Raw genomic sequence first — 19,912 nt, 5'->3', positions numbered from 1 at the left:
AGGCAGTCGTGGTGCAATCTTTCTAGACAGGATGACCGCAACCATCACATAGAGGCTATGATGCAATCTTCCATCTCTTGCAGAATAGGCAGGGCACACAGCTTTGGAAGCTCCAGTCACTTGCAGAATAGCAACAAAATGTCAATCAGTAGTTCAAGCTTCAGTCTAATACAAGGCAGTCCCACCATGGGCAGCAGTGGTGCAAATTACCCATTATTCAAAAGCTAGTACATCACCAGCAGCAGTGCTATATGTTTTCACAAACAACCAGCAGAAGGTGACTTGAAGGTAGGAGCAGGACACACTTTCAGACTAGAAAGCCTTGTGTGCATGTTTTATCGTTGCTAACAAATCTACAGAGATTTTATGTCTGAGTACATTTTAAATACACTACCGAAAATCAGATAATTCCCGAATATGACATTATACAAGTTTCCCAAAAGTACTTGAAATTTCTCCTTTCGCAATTTTGTATTATTTTGTTCACGCCAGATTCGTTTGCACAAAAAATATCTCACCAAGAGACAGTTTTTTGCTAGTATCTCCAAAGGCTTTTTAACCTGAAGTGCACGCTCTCACGAAATTCCAGCCCGTTGACACGCAGGACCATATAAGGGTAGACATGGTGCAACAATTTTTGTGGGGGGCCACAAACAAGTAATACACTTTGCTGTCTCCGGGGCACTGGTAGGAAGAACGTGCTATGATTTAATAATGACCCGATATGAGCTGGAGCATTGCCACACAAATAGCGTGACGGGAAGTACATTTTCCGGATTTCTTGGACGACGCCTTATGCAATGAGCATGGCGCAATGCAGGCCATCGGAGATAATGGTACCAATAATGGCTGATAAAAATGACTTGCACAAAGTGATCCTCCCATCGAGAGGTCATCATACCCTGGCTGAATTGCGATGACCAGCACTGAGGTATAGTGATCCTCGCGGGTGATGTGGTAAGTAAGACCACAGGGGTCGCAGTCCATCTCCGATCTTCCCGAGGGCAGAGATCACATCACCTATCAAACATACCTGGGTAGGGCGCGGTGGGTGCATGGCACCCACGCCCCAGAGAATCAGTCAGCACCTGGCGGGGCTTATAAAAAAGGATTCCTCTTGATGCCCACTATTATGTTGGAATGGGTCATCTCATTATGAAACGTAAAGGAGGGAAAGTTATTGTTCCCCGTTATGCGTAGCAACATGTTATCTACCATGACGTGAGGCCGTAGTTAACAAAAGGACCCGGGGCCAGGACCTTGTGGTCAGAAACCTCTGCAACTGGTGCTGCCTCACGTTATTGCTACTAACGTGCGTAATAGTAGGCCCAAGCAGGGGACACAAAAAACTGGCGATGAGGCTGAAGCAGTGTCTCCCGGCTCATCCACTACAACCCACGTGCACTCCACCATACCTCTGCAGCCCTTCCGCCGCCCATCGCATTTGCTAACGCAGTCCGAGTCGCGTGCTGAGCCCGGGACGCCTTGCCAGGGGGAGCTGTCTGTTGCTCCCAGCCATTGCACACACACCGCGCCAGAAGTGGCTGCTCGTGGCTCCGGGCGGGCTGCCGTGCTACAGCTAAGTCCCAGCTGAGCGGGAAGGGGCCACGATTCACTGTGCGCTGTTTTCACAGGTGGTGGCCTTACCTACCGCCCTGAGGCCGTCCGAAGCATTCTTCTATGCTGCTTGCCATACTGTGCTGTTGGCATTTCACAAGCCGGCCCATTACCGCTGGATGAGAGCATTCTGCCACCTGCTCAGCCATGAGTCAGCCTGAGTAACTGCTGCCTCAATCGCTGCATTAGTCTTTATATATAAAATAAATAGACTAGGGTAAATACATTAATTAAAACTATATATACAACCCAGTCAATGTGAGAAGGACAGCACAACTCACTTGGGGCCCACCACAACATAGCACTCTGTTGTTAGATTGTACTTTACCCTGATGCCCAGGGCTAGCTCCAGTCACGGGCATGAGGCCTAAATACTCCAAAGATAAAAGTGTCAATTTTCCTACCTAGCAGTCAGGACAGGCACCAGTGCTTGCCCCCAGTTATCCAGCACTTCTAACAGATACCTCTTCTTACTTGTGAGGTCCGACGTGATCCCTCATGGCTTCCGTCCCTGCTCTTGAACCATTGGTCGTGAAAGGCTCCCCTTCTGCACAAGCAGCTAGATGGAAAGACTGGGTGGAATGGTTAGAGAACTATTTTGCCACTGTGCCATTGGGCAATGACAGACAATGGCCCATGCTTCTACATCTAGGGAGTGCCACTATTCACAAGCTAGGGAAGTCAGTGGTGGAGGAAGGTCCACCTTTTCCATACCAAAACATAGATATGGACCCTCATCGAACACTTTGTACTTCTCGCAAACCCGGACTATGAGCAGTTCCTCCTACAACAAGATAGGCAGCTTTCTGATGAATCAATGGAGGCTTTCTACGCATGACTCAAGGAACTTGTGAGTCTGTACACATTGCCTAACACTGACGAAATTTGTGCACAGTTCATTTTGTCACTTTGTCAAACTGAGAGAGAACATCCTGTCGGTACCTGGGATGTCCATGGTGGATGTGCTAAAAATGGAGCAGTCGAAGAGGCTTTCAGAGGTGCTTGCTGTGCATATAGAAGCAAGTCTATAACAGCAAATAAAGATGGAGCCGGTCAATGTCATGATGGTGATAGGGACAGACAAGAAAAAGACTTATCTTAAACCTGCCACAAGTACCAGAGTGTGTAACACACATGGAGGACCCTACCCTCTTCAAGGGTTATGCCCTGCACAAGGAAAATGATTCACCAACTGCAACAAATTACATCATTTCACCAAAGTATGCTGCTTATCAGCATCTCAAAAGACTCAAAATCAAACTCAGTCAACATTGTGCAAACTACGATAATCCACGAGGACGAAGAAGACATGTACGATGATCTCGATGTGGTGCAGTACACGTCATTCTTGTCATGCAGCCTGGAGCAAAGGAGTCACAAGTGTGCATGATTCTTCACAGCCAGATAGATATGGTCAAACACAATGTGACAGTGCACATTATGTATATAATTTCTCCTAATATGTACTGTATCTCTTCTCTCCCAGTGCAGACAGATGAAATACCTTGGTATGGTTTGCAGATGCATGCTTGTATGAGTGTGAAGAGACCACACTAGTACTGCTAATAGACAGGAAGATTTAACATTTTTCTAACAGGATTGAGTTAGGTAGAGGTCCTGAAGAAAGTCCAATGACCCAGGGTGGCAGAAAGTAGGTATGAAATATGTCAACCAGTGGCTTGTTGCACATATTATACCCTTATGAAGCCACCATTTTTCTTTGCTTTTATTCTTGCAAAATGTACTCAGAATAAGAAAGAGTGCAGAGGAACCTGCAGGCAATTTTAAAATTTCATATTTAATCCCTAAGAACATAAGTGCTCTGCTAGCAAATTGCATGAGCCCACTCACTCACACTAGGTGCAGTGAGTGAGGATCCGGTGATGAAGCATGCCACAGGTGGTTGCTGTGGATGAGGAGCCTATGAAATAATTTAAGACATTTCTAGGGCACCTACAATTTGCTCAGGAAACACTGGAAAGCAAAGCTAATGAACTTAGCATTGTATTGGTTTCCGTGGACAGGGGGAGTCTTGAGTCAAGAATACTGATCAAGGTTTCCTCCATAGACACTGATTTCTCTGTTCCTGAAGCAGGAGGGTATGCAAAATGTACAAAGCGCCAAAGGACTTGTAAGGCGCAGTTCAATGCTTTAGATGCCCTCTTCTCTCAGTTAGACAATAACTTCTCATTTCCGCTGAAAGCAGGTTCACACGATCCACAGGGCTCCAAAGCAAGATCATGGACAGGATGTGGCTTTAAGACTTTAGAACTGGAAACCTCGGGAAGAGTGGTGTAGAAAGCAGTGGTGTAGAGTAGAGTGGTGCAGATTAGAGTGACATAGGGTACATTGGCATAAAGTTCAGTGGCATAAAATGTAGTGACGTAGAGTAGAGTGGTGCAAAGTAGAGTACAGTGGTGTAGAGTGACATAAAGTGCAGTGAAGTAGAAAGCAGTGGAGTGGAGTACAGTGGTGCAGAGTAGAGTGCATTGGCATAGAGTGCAATGACGTGCAATGAGAGTAGAGGGATGCAGAATAGAGTGGTGTGGAGTGCAGCAGCATGGAATAGAGTGATGCAGACTAGAATAGAGTGGTGTATAGTGCAGTGGCATAGAGTGCTGTGGCATAGAGAACAGTAGTGCAGAGTAAAATGCACTAGCATAGAGTGCAATGATGTAGAATGTGGTGGAGTAGAGGGGAGTGGTGCAGATTAGAGTGCATTGGCATGGAGTGCAGTGGCACAGAATAGAGTGGAGTAGAGTAGAATGGTGTGGAGTACAGTAACATAGAGTATGTTATGTCATGTTATGTTATGTTATAATTGCTTGTATAGCGCTTAAACTGCCCGAAGGCCTCGTAGCGCTCATGCTGCAACGCAGAATTGCAATAGTACACATCATCATATGAATTTCTCTAAAGAGCCATGTTTTTAGGGCTTTCCGAAATGAAGTTTCTTGAGATCTTGATCTGAGATTATGTGGCAGACTGTTCCAGAGTTTAGCTCCTAGAAAGGTCAATGACCTTCCTCCCCATCTTGTCTTTTTCACCTTTGGGACTATAACTAACATAGCTGAGGAGGATCTAAGTGATCTGCTCGGTATGTAGAACAAAGCTAATGTTCTCAGCATATCAGGACCTTGATTATGTAGTGCTCTATATACGTGGCATAATGCCTTGAATTGGATCCTTTTGGCTACTGGGAGCCAATGTAGAGAGGAGATTCCGTCACAGATAGATTGTTGTTTTGGAACTTTTAGGAGCAGTCGTGCAGCTGCATTTTGCACTCTCTGCAATCTTTCTATAACATAGCTCGGTGAGCCTATAAACAAAGCATAGCCATAGTCAATGCGAGATCCTATCAAGGCCTGGATAATCAATCTTTTTGCAGCAAAAGGTAGAATCGCCAGGACCTAACTCAGAGTCCTGAGAAGAGCAAAGGAGGTGCCAGCAACTCTGTTAACATGTTGTGACATTGAAAGTTGGGGGTCCAGACAAACTCCCAAACTTTTAATAAGGTTTTTTGGGGGCGGGAGAGTACCCACTCCTTCTATTATGGCTGGATTGACCAAAAGGTTTTTTGGATGCCCAAAGAACATAATTTCGGTTTTTCCATCATTCAGCTTCAATTTGCTTTCTAACATCCAAGCAGCAACTGCTTGTAGGCAGGGACCTAGTGCAGTCCCAAGATCCGGTTGCTTATTGGAAAAGGAAACAATAAGTTGGGTATCATCTGCATATGACACCAATTTTACGCCAAATGACTGAACAGTCTCTGCCAGTGGCAACATATAGATGTTAAACAATAGTGGGGTTAGGGAGGATCCCTGGGGAACACCACAGCTGCTCATAATGCTTTTGGAGATGCAGGATCTATCTAATACTTGAAAGAATCTTCCGTAAATAAATGAGAAGAGCCATTCTAGAGCGATTCCAGAAATTCCAATCTCTTGCATCCTCTTTTTTAAGATATTCAGATCTACCGTATCGAATGCCGCACTGAGGTCTAGGAGGATAATGGATGTTTCAATCCCTTTATCGAGCCTATTTTTTGCTTCCTCCGTAATAGCAATCAACGCGGTCTCCGTTCCATGCAGTAGCCTCAAACCCATCTGTGTGGGATGTAGTATCTTTCTCTCTTCCAAAAGAGCGGAGAGTTGAGCATGTACATGCTTTTCTGCTATTTTGGCCACAATAGTTAGCAGTGAGATTGGACGATAATTGTTCAACACCTTTGAGTCTAAATTAGATTTTTTTTAAAGAGGCTTAACAATGGCCTGTTTCCATAGGTCCGGAACTATACCGGAGGAAAGTGAGATATTAATGAGACTTACGATTACAGGACCTAATACTGGCGCTCCCACAAGAAGAATCTGAGGTGTTGCCAGGTCCAAGGGGGAACGTGATTTAATGGATCCCAGCAATCTTATTACTGTGTCCATGTGTATAGGAGTAAAGTTCAGCAGGGTTTTCCCCTCCCTTAACTTCTGCCTAATCTCAGTAGGATCTCCTTTAGGAGTATTGGGAAAGGATACATAAATATCCTGAATTTTTTTATTAAAAAAAGTCGCCAGGTTATCAACATGCACCTGCGGGGAATCCATAGGTTCTATTTCATCAGGAGGGTAAATAAGTTCTTTAAGAGCCTTAAAGATCTCCTTTGACGAATTTGCTGCTGCTTCTATTCTTAAGGAATAATAATTAGCCTGTGCACTTTTAATTTTGGCATGATAGGAACGAATCGAGTTCCTATATTCCTCTTTCAATGAATCATCTTGCATTTGCCTCCATTTCCTTTCTCGCCTTCTACATTCCCTTTTTTTCTCGAGTAGGCTCAAGGTAAACCATGGGGAGATCCTCCTCCGTGGACTATACCTTGAATCGGAGAAGGGTATTAGTTCATCCAGGCTGTCACTGATCCATTTATTGAAGGAAGCTGTCAGCTCTGTTATATTATTATTATTATTATTATTATTTTCTGGCCTATTTTCTTGCAGTGAATTAATAAAATCAGAGGCGTTTAATTTATGCCACCTTCTTTTACGTATTGGAGCATTTGGCTTAGTCACCTTATGCTTGGGGATGGTCATTTCTAATTCTATCAAATAATGATCAGACCATACTAAAGGGCGAGCTGTTAGGTATTTAAGTCCTGGATCATATGTGAATACAAGGTCAATAGTATGACCTTTGTAATGAGTGGGCTTTTGAATTAATTGTATTAAGTCACATGCGTCATATCTGCTGTCAGACGTTTTGCTGATACATTATCAATGTCATCGGCATGTATATTAAAATCCCCTAGCAGTGTGAAATTAGATTTGGTACAGACTAGTTGTGATATATTCTCTGCTAGAGAAGACAGAAAGTCCCCGATTGGGCCTGGAGGCCGATAAACCAGGATACCAAACATATTATGATGAGGGTTCGCACTAATCGAGAAGGACATGCTTTCGCAGCCATCAATCCATAAAGAAGTCGTTGTGACTGCGCATGTGTCTCTATAAACTACTGCAATCCCACCACCCTTAGTCGGCCTGTCCAACCTGCTAATTTTATAACCTGCGGGTAATGCCATAACAATATCTGGTGAGGAACTTTCATCCAACCAAGTTTCAGTAAGAAACACGGCCATAGGTTTGGTGTGTTCTAAAAGAATGTTAATGTCAGTTTTGTGAGCTCCTAAAGAGCGGCAGTTAATTAAAAAGATGGAATGTTTATAGCTTTCCTGAGTCGCGTTTGAACCCACAGAGTATTGTGGAGACCAGTGGCAGACGGGACATCTATATTCCTTGTTTCTTGGATCCAGAGTCCTAACACATAGGATGTGAGTTTTGTGTTTAATAGCATACAAGGCAGCCTTAGTATATTTAATTCTTACTTTCTCAGCTATGTTTAAAGCAGGGGTTCTTGGCTCTGTGCACGGTCTGGTGCGGACGGGCGCGGACGGGCGCAGATGGGCTTGCCTTAGGCGCGCCCGCTGTACACGTCCGCTGCGCGTCGCGAGCATCGGGGCTTAAAATAGCCCAGAGAATAAAAGAACTACAGCGCTAACCCCAAAAATGGCGGTTACTAGAATACCCTAGTTCCCAAAGAAAGATGGCGGCTGTGAAAAGGAAAGCTCTTCGGTCCAACTGCTAGTCTCGAGGTAAGGGCCAGAGTGCAGGAATAAGAATGGAGCGGTAAGCATTCTAAAAATACTATCAGTTATAATCACAATGAGGGTGTGAAAATCAAGTCTAAAAATATTGAGTCATAAAAAGCATAAAAAAAACATTAAAACCTATAAATCATCATTCAGTATGTATTCGCAGTGCAAAGGAGCGGTGTGCAAAAGAAACCAAATTCAAACAGTTGTGAACATTGACTATCGCAGAAAACAGCGAGCAGCGAGCATTAGGTGACAGATCAGAAAACAAAACCTTTCTGTCTACCTTCCGCTGCGCGTCGCGAGCATCGAGGCTTAAAATAGCCCAGAGAATAAAAGAACCACCCCAAAGATGGCGGTTACTAGAATACCCTAGTTCCCAAAGAAAGATGGACGCTGTGAAAAGGAAAGTAGTCTAAGCAGAGTGATTCAGACTAGAATAGACTGGTGTACAGTGCAATGGCATGGAGTGCTGTAGCATAGAGAAGAGTAGTGAAGAGTAGAATGTACTGGTGTAGAGTGCAGTGACAGAGTGCAATGGAGTAGAGTAGAGTGGTGCAGAGTAAAGTGCTTTGGCATAGAGTGCAGTGGCACACAGTAGAGTGGTGCAGAGTGGAGTTGACTGGTGTGGAGTGCAGTAGCATAGAGTAAAGTAATGTAAACTAGAATATAGTGGTCTACAGTGCAGTTGCATAGAGTGCAGTAGCATTAGAATAGAGTAGAGTAGAGTGATGTAGAGTGTAGTGTAGTGGCATAGAGTGAAAGGGCATTGGTGTAAAGCACAGTGTTGCAGAATAGAGCACAATGGTGTAAAGTGCAGTAGCATAAAGTAGAGTGCTGCAGAGTAGAACAAACTGGCAAAGAGAACAGTGGTATAGAGCGCAATGGCATAAAGTAGAATGTAGAGGGATGGGAAGTAAATGAAGTAACATGGAACGGGGTGGGTGTGAGGGAATAGAAACTACAGGGATAGGGGAGACAGATTCTTCTTGTGTTTGCCCCCCACCCTGGAGTATGGACCAAGTACTTGTGTCCATCACCTGCTCCTGTGATTGGCTTTCTGAATAAGGTATTGCAGGCTCGACGGCCTAACCTCTTTCCACCAGTCTCGTGTCACAGCTTGGTGGAGAAGAGAAGGGCACCACGGAAGGAGAGCCATCAGCTTCTGACAGCAAATCTTGGTCAACTCCCTGAGGGGTGTCCTATTCCTCGTCTCCGACTGGTGGGGCTTGGAGTAGAATCTCTTGAACATCGATATGTTCTGGGTGACTTTTTCCACCCCTCATCTGGCGATGATCATTCTCCGTTGTCAGCAGATGATGGTCCACTGTATCTCTCAAATGGCAATAGAAACTTGCTCCCCGAAGTTTGTTCCTTGTGAAGCACCAGGTCCCCAACCTTTGACAGTAGTCTCGCAAAAAGGAAAAAATGGCCAACTCCGGGCTTGGTGACAGGCCGATGCTGTTCGGATGACTTTGTTTAATGTTTGCATGAATCTCTCTACTTCCCTGTTAGCCTGAGGCCAGCAGGAGGCGGGAGAATGTTATGGTGACATATGCCCATTGACTTGAGATAGGATGACAGTTGATGATTTTAAAATGGGGTCCATTGTCAGTTTTCGACTCTGATATCATACTGTGCGTGGCCAAAAATTTTCTATCTTATGGGTTACCTTGCTGTGTTGAGGGATGGTCTGACTTCCACTTTGGGATATTTTGAATAGTCATCTATCACCACCATGGGGTGTCACCCGTTGGGGAGATTCCTAAAATCCAGGCTGGCTGATACCCGCTGCTATTGTGGTCCTCCTTCTGTCTCTATGGGCGTGGGTCGGTTGGACTCCCATGAGGCATGGCACCATTCACAGAACCAAACTAGCACCTCAACATTCTCGTCCATCAAGGGGAACCAGACCTTGGTCCTTAATCGATTATTTGTTTTCACCATTCCTTGATGTCTGCTGTGTGCTAACTGGATGGGACGGTCTTGGAGGGTAGAGGGAATAACCAACCTGTGTCCCCTCAGTAGGCACCCTTCTGGGTCAACAGTCAGCTCCTGCCTGACATGATACAGGCTTTCCATGACTCGCCTGGTGTCCAGGGTAAGTTGGACCCACTGTTTCTTCATGGTGTGCCATTGATTGGTCGATACAGTATTTAGGGGGTCATTTTGCCCTCGGCGGTCTTTTTCCAAGACTGCTGAGGGACCGCCGTGCGGAAGACCACCAGTGGTGGCGGTTTGCCGCTCGGCCTATAATGACCGTTGTCAGCTCTCTGTCCTGTTACAGACGGAGAGCCGCCAACAGCCATACTGGCGGGCGGTGGGGAAGTGGAGGTTGCTCCACCTCCACGCCAACAGAACCCCCCCCAGCGAATCACGTCCTGTGATTCGGCGTGGTGGTGTTCTGTTGGCGGTGTGGTGTTGGCGGAGCAGCCCCCATGGCTCCCGTCCCCTCCCAGAGGATCGTCGGACCAGGTAAGTCGATCGTCCGTGAGGGGAGGGGGGGTGGGTGGGTGTTGTGTGTTGTGTGCGTGCATGGGGGTGTGCGCGTGTGTATGTAGAGGGGGTGTGTGAGTGCGTTTATGCTTGCGGGGGTGTGGTGTGTTTGGGAATGAGTGCGTGTATGTCTGTATGGATGTGTGCGTGTATGTTTGAATGTGGATGTGCGTGTCTGACTGTGTGTGTGGATGTTTGCATGTATGTCGGTGTGTGTGCGTGTATGTGTGTTGGTGGTGCCTGCGTGCGTGTTGTGTGTGTATGAGTGATGTTATGTTGGGGGTCAGGGTGGGGAGGGGGGGTGGGGGAGATCCCTATCAGTGCCAGGGAAAGAATTCCCTGGCACTGATAGTGCTTACCGCCATAGATTTAATGGCGGTTTCTAACCGCAAGAAATCCATGGCGGTAAGCCGGGTCAAAATACCGCCGGCGGTATAGTGACGGCCACCGGGCTGGAGACCCTGGTCTCCAGCCCAGTGGTTGTCTCCGCCCTGGCGGGCGGAACGGAGAACCGGCAGATGACCATGGCGGTAACCGCCATGGTCATAATACAAAAAAAAAGACCGCCATCCTGTTGGCGGTCTTACCACCGCTTCTCCGCCTTCCGCCAGGGTCATAATGACCCCCTTAGTGCCTTCTGAAGGTATTCGTCTTGCATGGTTGTTTGGCGTATGTCCTTGTGAAGAGTGGGAGTGGTCAAGATCGGTCGGCGATGTACGTCTTGTATTCTTCTGTCCCCAGGGCTTTCCTCTCTTCTTTCACGGTGGCTGCACGTGGATGACAAGACAGGTAATCTGTTGGGTTGCGTGATCCGGGGCCGTATTCGATGAGGCAGTTGTACTCTTGCAGTTGGAGCATCCATTTCTCAATCCGCAGGCACAGCTTTAACGCAGTGCCATTGAACAGTGAGAGTGGCAGTGACAGGTGAGAGGTCAGCCATCGCAGTGAAGGGGTTGCCGTAGACATACAGATGGAAGTGTCTACAACCCCAGTGAATGCAATTGACTCCATTTCAATCTGGGAATACCTTTGCTCTGTTTCAGTTAGAGAGCTGATGGCATTTGCAACTGGGATCCATTCATCGTTGTGGTGTTTCTGCATTAGTACATCTCCCAGTCCTTTGGGTCCTGCATCCACGGCAATGGTGGTATCTTTGTGAAGATCAAAATACCTGAGAAGTATCTGCTGAAAGAGTATCCTTGGTGGCATGGGACGCTGCATCCTGAGCTGGGGCCCAGGGAGTCAACGCTTTGGTGTGGTCTCAAATTGGCCGGGTGAGTGTCGAGAGCTCTTTGATGAACTGCCCGCAGTAGTTTATCATCCCTAGGAAGCTGCAGACTTCCGACACTGTTGTTGTTGGTGGGATTCTTTGATGTCTCACACTTTCTCCGGGTCGGGAGCTACACCTTCGGATGAGAACATGTATTCGAAGAAGTGGAGTTTTTGTTTCGGAAACTCGCACTTGCTGCGATTGAGTGTCAGGCCTGAGTTCTGGCTTTGTTGGAATACGCCCTTCCACCTCGTATTGTGCTCCGGTATCATTTTGGCATGGACCAGGATGTCATTGCTGACATTGATGACACCAGGGTGATCTCCCAACTGTTCTTGGATAACGTTCCCAAACACCTCCACTGCACTTGATACCCCAAACCGGAGGCCTGCATGCATGGAGAAAGTTCTGATGTAGCGAGATTCCCCTGTGAGAACCAATTGGTGATATCCAGACTGCAGATCTAGTTTGGAGAGCCAGCTGGCGCCACCCAACTTGCCGAACAGGTCATTAATCATTGGGGTTGAGTGTCACTCCCTTTTTATCGCCGCATTTGGTAGGTTCATGAATATGCATATGCGTACTTCGAACAATTGCTTTTGTTTTCAGGCTACTACTATCTGAGATACTCAAGGCATGGGCCTGGTTATCTTTTCGATGACTCCAGATTTTTCAAGCTTATCTAGCTCCTTCTCCACTTGTGGCCTCAGGTGTAATGGGACACGTTGGTTGACGGAAGGTCACTGGCTGTATGGAACTATTGATGTGCAGCTATATTTCCTTATCTCACAAGCAGCCAATGCCACTGAATACCTCTGGGAACTCTTCTAGGATGTTTGCTGCAGATCCATGGTGCACCTCAAATGCAAAAGTCACTTTGCCAAGTGTTTCTGCTGCCTTGCACCCTAGCAGCATGCTGTGGCCCTCCTCCATGACATACATTTGGTCTTCTACCTACTGCATTCCATAAGTGATTGTCATCTTGAATCTGCCTCGCAGGTTGAGTGGGCGAACCTGGCCACTTGCAAATACTTTCACCTTGCCGGGATGGAGACTGGGAGGTGGAGTCATGTAACGGTCGGTGTCAGTGGACATGATATTGATTGAAGATCCCGTGTCTACCACTGGAAGAGTGGGGTGTAATCCCACTAGTATTAGGCATTGTGGTGGTCTCAGTGGAGTCTGGTTTGCTGACCCTGTGACGGAGATGGAGTGAATAGTGTGTTCTTCGTCTTTGTTGTCCATATCACTATTTCCACTTTGGGTGCTGATGGCAGCATTTATGGTTCCTTGGGCAGCCTTTATTTTGCTTGACAGGCATACCTTTAGGAAGTAATTGATCTTTTCACATCCAGCACATCTTTTCTCTCTTGCTGGGCAGTCTGTGGGTCTTGTGAGGGGGTCCTTCGCAGTATCCACACATTCAGGGGCAGTGGATTGTTCCTTTTGGTTTTGGGCTTGATAGCCATTGGTGTAATGGTGTTGACGGGCTCCTCCTTGATTAGTCTTTACTGTGTGGCTTCCATATGGGACGCTCGAGCCTTCGATAACTCTTTGGTCTGCCCCATCGACAAGCTGTTAGCTAGGGACCTTCTAGACTCCTCTAGGATCCTTTTGAGTAGTTTGGCTGAGGCACACCCTTGAATAATCTGCCCTCTGATTTCCTAATTTTCTTGGAGAACCTGCAGGTGTTAGCTAGTCCCTTAAGTCTCATGTGAAACGTGTCGATGGACTCATCCACTAGTAGCCTGGCCTATCCAAATACAAACCAGTCATAGACTGTATTTGCCATAAGCTCAAAATGCACATTGAGGGAAGCGATGAGTGTGATGTGTGTCTTTGGGCTGGCTACTGTGAGCGTTTTGGAGATTCTGTGTATGTCGTTGCCCCCCCTAGGTGAAGGACCATTGCTCTTTACTGGATATTTTATATTTTGGTGGTTTCTAAAAACAGTAGTACTCTTTCAACCTAGTCCTTCAATCTTGGAACTTCAGACGACGGAAATACATTCTACAAAGAAAGTCTCTATGGAAGGGATGGTGGCCATGTAGAATTACCTTTTGTTTTTGTTTTTTTCCTTTTGATTGTTGACAGCTTCATGAGTGTCAAAGCTTGGAGGGGACTCTGGGTGGCGCTGTAGGCCTCACTTGCATTGAGGTAGTGTACCTGGTGAATCTGGGCCCCTCAAGGATTGTGGCTTCCGGTGTGGTGTGAGTTTCCCTTTTCTTTTGAAGCTGCCCCACTTATTGTATGGCATCTCTCCCCTCTCTCAGTGTCCTTGTTGTGGCTTCCATTGACTTTATGAGCTGGTGCCTAGGTCTGTGTTGTTTGTTTTATTCTCAGTGTTAAGTTTGGGTCTACAGGCAGCGGCATTGCCTAACTTAGCGTGTCTGGACTTATGTCCGCTTTGGGCTTAGGCGGTGCCGTGCACGGCTTCTTGGTCCTTGCTGTGAACTTCTGCCTCCTATCGCTGGCTGAAGGGCGAGAAGACAACAGGGTGCAGGGATAGGCAGGTACCATTGTGGCCTGTGGTGTACATGCCGGCGTGCCTTGATCTTCCTGCTGCACATTTGCAGCTGAATCTGGGGAGCGGTGGGTCCGAATACAGCCCCGTCGTCAGAATGTTGTGTCTACGGAGCTTCACCAGTGGCCGACCACCAACAATAAATGATCACACGCACACACATATGTATCACTCCTGGTCAATCAGGCTGGTTAACCTGTTCTCAATGTTACCTGGACCACGCTTGCCGACCTCCTTTAATTATATCCTGTGCACCATGTGATCATGACCACATTACTGTATCACAACCTGAAGGGGGTCTAACAAAGCGACCCCTTGCTCTCCACAAGTAAGTTGGTAGTGCCTGCGAACAGTTGAACGGTTATGTCACACTACAGTCTGGATGAAACTAAAAATGTTTTAAATGCAGTGACATTCCACTATCACACTTTTATCTGATTTGTAATGCTTCAGATATTGTCTAAATTTTCCAGCCACAAGGAAGAAACTCCATCAACCATCCCTTCCTTTTTGCGAGCTAGAGAAGAGCTGAATGCCCTGAATATCTTTGACTGACTTGATGGCGCCTACTGTGGGCACAAGCGCAGCCCGTTCATTGTTGTGAGGGTATTTTTCCCGTTTCCTTTGAAAAGGCTTTGGAAAACAGAACGAAAACAAACACGAGATGATCTGCGAGACACGAGGACCCTTGAAGACCAGTCCAGCTGGCTCGTAGCCTCCCGCCATGAAATATGCAAGGCCCTCAGGCTGATGCAGCTACGGGGTTCTGCGGGTAATAGATGGCATTTGTTTTTGGTGCCAATCGGGCGCGTAGAGACACTGCTCGGAGACGTACAATGCATAATGGCCTTGCACAGAAATAGGAACTTGTTATATTACCATCTTGGGAATTGCATTCCTTGACTGACCTCAAAATCCGCTGTCATTCCAAAGTTACCAAGATGGTAATATAACAAGTTCCTATTTTTGCCAAGTTAGAAACGAAGAACGATTTTTTTTTTAGCTAATATGTTCCTGCCAAAGGTTGATTCTTTCCAAACCTGGACCTGTGAAAGTTGTATTTTAGCTAATTTGAAAATTCTGAATGTCATTTGACTACTGAAGTAGAACAATAGGTATTCTTGGGCCACCTGTAACTGCATGCGCCTCTTTTTTTGCGTTAATTGAGACTGGGTGATTTTTGTCATCGTTGAACCTTTAGGTGAATGGTTTTTTTAGCCAAGCTATCAGCGCGCAGTAGACGCTGTCTACAAGCTAGTCACAATCATTGGCAGAGCCAATAGCACTCTCGTTTGGGAATTATCGGCCTTGCTAATGGTTTTACCCGTACACACCATCCCTGACATGCTGTGCAGCATGGGTAAAAAAGAGGGAACAAAGCTTATGACGTGACCTTCACAGTCATTTTTGTGCGTGCATACCTACAAAATGACACAAATACTTATCTTTTCTTTTTGTGTACGGACCCCAGTTGGATCAATAAACAAAAGGAAAAAAACAAGAATTGGCAAATAAAATAGGTTACAACTTTGGTGTTTACCAGGGTCACTTTGCATAGCATCGCCAGCCATGTTTACTAGCACATTCTCCACACATTAATACTTCTAAATAATGATGCAGCCATCATTTTTCTTTTTAGTTACCATCAAAGTTGGGCCAGTAACTTAAAAAAAAAGAAATTTGTTCGAGTTAGAGCTATTAGCGTTGTAAAGCAAAAAAAAAAAAAATGCAGTGCAATCGCGCTATGTAAAATGCAGCGCGATCGCGATGCGTGGAAAATAAACAGATGAAGTAGTCCGGACTCCAGGCTGAAAACATCGAGCCTCATATGTTCTTGGTACTTTACCAGTGCTGTGTAGGTGGGCTAAACACCGGAAAAGACATGATGTATGCATGCCTTTCTCAAAGGAAAGCAAGCCACTAATATACTGGTCTTTAGAAACCTGACTGTCTACCATCAGTAGATGGATGGCCACTATCTAATTAAAATTGATCTTATACAGTGGTGTTCTCTGCCACCAACTCCCACCTGCCTTGACAAGACACACTCTCTATAAAATCTTAAAATCTGCCAATATCTGGAGGTCTGAAATTCTGAAGTTAAACTAAAGGTGGGAACACATACCTGAGATCAAATCTCCCCAACTGTGAATGTGATTCACTCTATGTGAATGCCTAGGGCGTGCAACATTTATGCAGTTTTCAAAAAGATTCTCCAGCTTCACGAAAAATCCTCAATATGTAATTTTCTATTAGAGAAACAATATTGACGCCCACTCTTGTGTGGACAAATTTTCTGAGAACTATCTCTAAAGAGAAATTTTGACCACAAGTGAATTTTAAATAGGTGACAACCTTTAAAGTTTTGTGGCTTTGCACAATTGATCACTGCTACAAAACTTCACAGGTTCAACTATAATGATGCCTAACTCCAACAATCCCTTATATTACCTTTGTAAGCTTCAGAATCACCGAAAATAGTTCCTTGAAGAAGTCCCAAATGTAGGGCAGCAAACCACACTACTCACGCAGATCCTCCGATTATACTGCAGCTCCAAAGGCGGCAGATTCTTTATTGCCATTAGTATGCCTGGGCCAAATTCGCATTAAGGGCCAGATGTAGCAAACTTTTTGCACGTCGCAAACAGCGAATTTCGGTGTTTGCGACGTGCAAAAAGCACATTTCGATGCCCAACCCCCGTTTTGCAAGTCGGTAACCTGGTTACCGACTTGCAAAACGGGACTGCGAGTCGCAATTAGGAAGGGGTGTTCCCCTTCCTAATTGAGAGTCGCAGCGCGATGCTGCATTGTTTGCGACCCCAATCGCAGTTACCACCAGTGTCACACTGGTGGTAACCCATTCGCAAAAGGGAAGGGGTCCCCATGGGACCCCTTCCCCTTTGTGAATGGCATGATAAACATTTTTTCAGAGAAGGCAGTAGTCCTATGAACCACTGCCTGCTCTGAAAAAATGAAACGAAAACGTTTCATTTTTTCATTTTGTAAATCCTCTCATTTTCCTTTAAGGAAAACGGGCTGCATTACAAAAAAAAAACTTCTTTATTTAAAAGCAGTCACAGACATGGTGGTCTGCTGTCTCCAGCAGGCCACCATCCCTGTGAGTGCTGCGAGTCTCAAGGGGGTCGCAAATTGCTACCCACCTCATTAATATTAATGAGGTGGGCCTTTGCGACCCCCTTGCGAGTCACAGATGGTGTCAGGGACACCATCCTGCATTCTGAATTGCGACACCATCCTGCATTCTGAATTGCGAGTCTCTCTGATTCACAATTTGCAAGTCGCAATTCAGAAAATACATACATCTGGCCCAAATTTCCTTTGCTGAAATTGCGTAAAATGCTCTAAAAGGTATACAAAATTATACTTTATTATGCACCATGCCTGTTCGGGATCTTGTGCTATTATTTAAGTGCAAATGCATCCTCGCATTTGTTTTGGCAGATAAGACACGTTTTACACTAAAACAAAAATATAAATTCATAGCTCGGGCTAACAACAACTGTTCTTGCTCTGTCCATTAGTATTGTTTCTGTGCTCATAAAGTAGGATTTTTTACTCCATTAAAGTCTCAGGGGCATATTTATACTCTGTTTGCGCCGAATGTGCGTCAAAATTTTTGATGCACATTCGCCGCAAACCCTGCCCCATATTTAGACTTTGACGTCCGACGCAGCGGGCGTCAAAGTTCCACCATGTGCGCCATTTTTTGGAAGGGGGAACCAGCCTTGCGTTAATTATATGCAAGGTAGGCGTTCCCTTCTAAAAAATGACTTTAAGGCCTGTGCGCCTTATTTATACTGTGACGTCATTTTGATGCACAGGAGGGAGCAGGCCTTAAAAAACGGCGTCCAGCCTGATGGGCGCCGTTTTTTAACGCCTGGGTCAGGGCAGGCGTTAAGGGACCTGTGGGCTCAGAAGGAGCCCAGAGGTGCCCTCCCATGCCCCCAGGGACACCCCCTGCCACCCTTGCCCACCCCAGGAGGACACCCAAGGATGGAGGGACCCATCCCAGGGAAGTTGAGGTAAGTTCTGGTAAGTATTTTTTTCGTATTTTTTTTGTGGCATAGGGGGGCCTGATTTGTGCCCCCCTACATGCCACTATGCCCAATGACCATGCCCAGGGGACATAAGTCCCCTGGGCATGGCCATTGGGCAAGGGGGCATGACTCCTGTCTTTGCTAAGACAGGAGTCATTTCAATGGAGGTTGGGCGTAAAAAAAAATGGGGCAAATCGGGTATAGGCCAAAATTTTGCCTCAGCCTGACTTGCCCCATTTTTTGACGCCCAAGCTCCATTTTCCCCTACGCCGGCGCTGCCTGGTGTGAGTCATTTTTTTTGACGCACACCAGTCCGCAGCGCCGGCTAACGTCATTCAATAAATAAGGCACCCGCATGGCGCTTTGGAATGGCGTTAGCCGGCGTTAAAAATTTTTACGCACAACTGCGTTGGCGCAGTTGTGCGTCAAAAAGTATAAATATGGGCCTCAGTTTTGCATGGTGTAATGGCACAATCTCAGGCATATTTTGTAACAAGCATGAAGTGAAATGTCGGAAATTGCATGAGATTACACTGGTGTCAACAAAATTTTACCTGGATCTACCCAAGAGACCTAGTAGTGGAATGGACATCAAACAGTTGCCACAATCAAGACACAGAACAGCTTATTCAGAAAAAAGAGAAACAATAAGCTTTTTTTAAAGAATTGAGCTGCACCTTATCAGTTGAAAAGTACATTGATGTAAATAGTTTTGCTGAGATGTTGAGGTGTCCATCTTGCCATTCATTCAGCACACCAATGAGATTTATACCTAATGAGTAAAAGTGGGCCCAAAAAAATGTGCACACAAATTACAAGGCCTGGGCGGAGTTCGCAGAGTTCTGCTATGTGGAACTCTGTGAAGTGCCAAAAATACTCCACTGTGCGGAGTTCTGCGAGTGGTGGAGTTTGGGTAAGTTGTGCTGTTCGCGCTGATTTTCAGCACCAGAAGTTTCTCCTGCGCTGTAAAATCAGCCCGAACGGTATCATGTAGAGCGCCAGAGGGCACTAACTTCTTTCGGCCACTCAAGTCAATTTTCCACTCCAGAGGCAGCTCCCTCAATGCGAGTGGCAGCTTTCTCATCGCGAGTGGTCACGACCTACTGCGACCACTCGTGTTCAGAAATCACGCTTGCGCTCACCAAATTAGCAATTTCCTCTCACTCGACAACTTAACTTTGGTGAGCGAGGGAAAAAACTCAGCTCTGCGTCACTTCGCTGAGTTTTTCAGAACTCTGTGCAGAGTGGGGAAAATTCAGCAAACTCCACCGGTGGAGCAGAATTCTTCGCCCACCACTACAAATTACCTGCAAGATGTGCTTAAGCTCCTTTTGCAATCCATTTACAATCATAAATCCTATTTGTACTTACTTTGCCATCTTAAATGCCCATAGTGCACTGGTTTGTAAGCACAGTTACCTACAGGTGTGAATTTGTGGTAACTGCTTGCGCCAACACAGGAGTGTGTGCAACCTGTACTAATTTTCTGGTCAGTGTTTAATTTGTGAAAGACTGTGCGCCGTTGCCCAAAGGTCTGGTTAGAAGCCCATAGATGCCATTATTAAATGTTGGTACGCCAAATACCAAGGCTATGTGTTTTCAACTGTACTTCATACATCTTTAATCAACTACCAGACACTCCCTTCCCCTTAAGTTCCTGCTTTCTCCCTTTGTGTTTTTCTGTCTTTTTCTTTCCTGTTTCTCTGTTTTCTCTTTCTTGCTCTTAGTACATTTCAGATGAGGAAAAATAAGTGCTGGTCCCCAAAAATAAGTGCTAGTGAGCCCCACCAGCAACTGCCAGC

This window comes from Pleurodeles waltl, chromosome 11 (assembly GCF_031143425.1).
Source record: "Pleurodeles waltl isolate 20211129_DDA chromosome 11, aPleWal1.hap1.20221129, whole genome shotgun sequence".
Lineage (NCBI taxonomy): Eukaryota > Metazoa > Chordata > Amphibia > Caudata > Salamandridae > Pleurodeles > Pleurodeles waltl.
The sequence above is the reverse complement of the archived record's forward strand: the minus strand, read 5'-3'. Positions refer to the sequence as shown.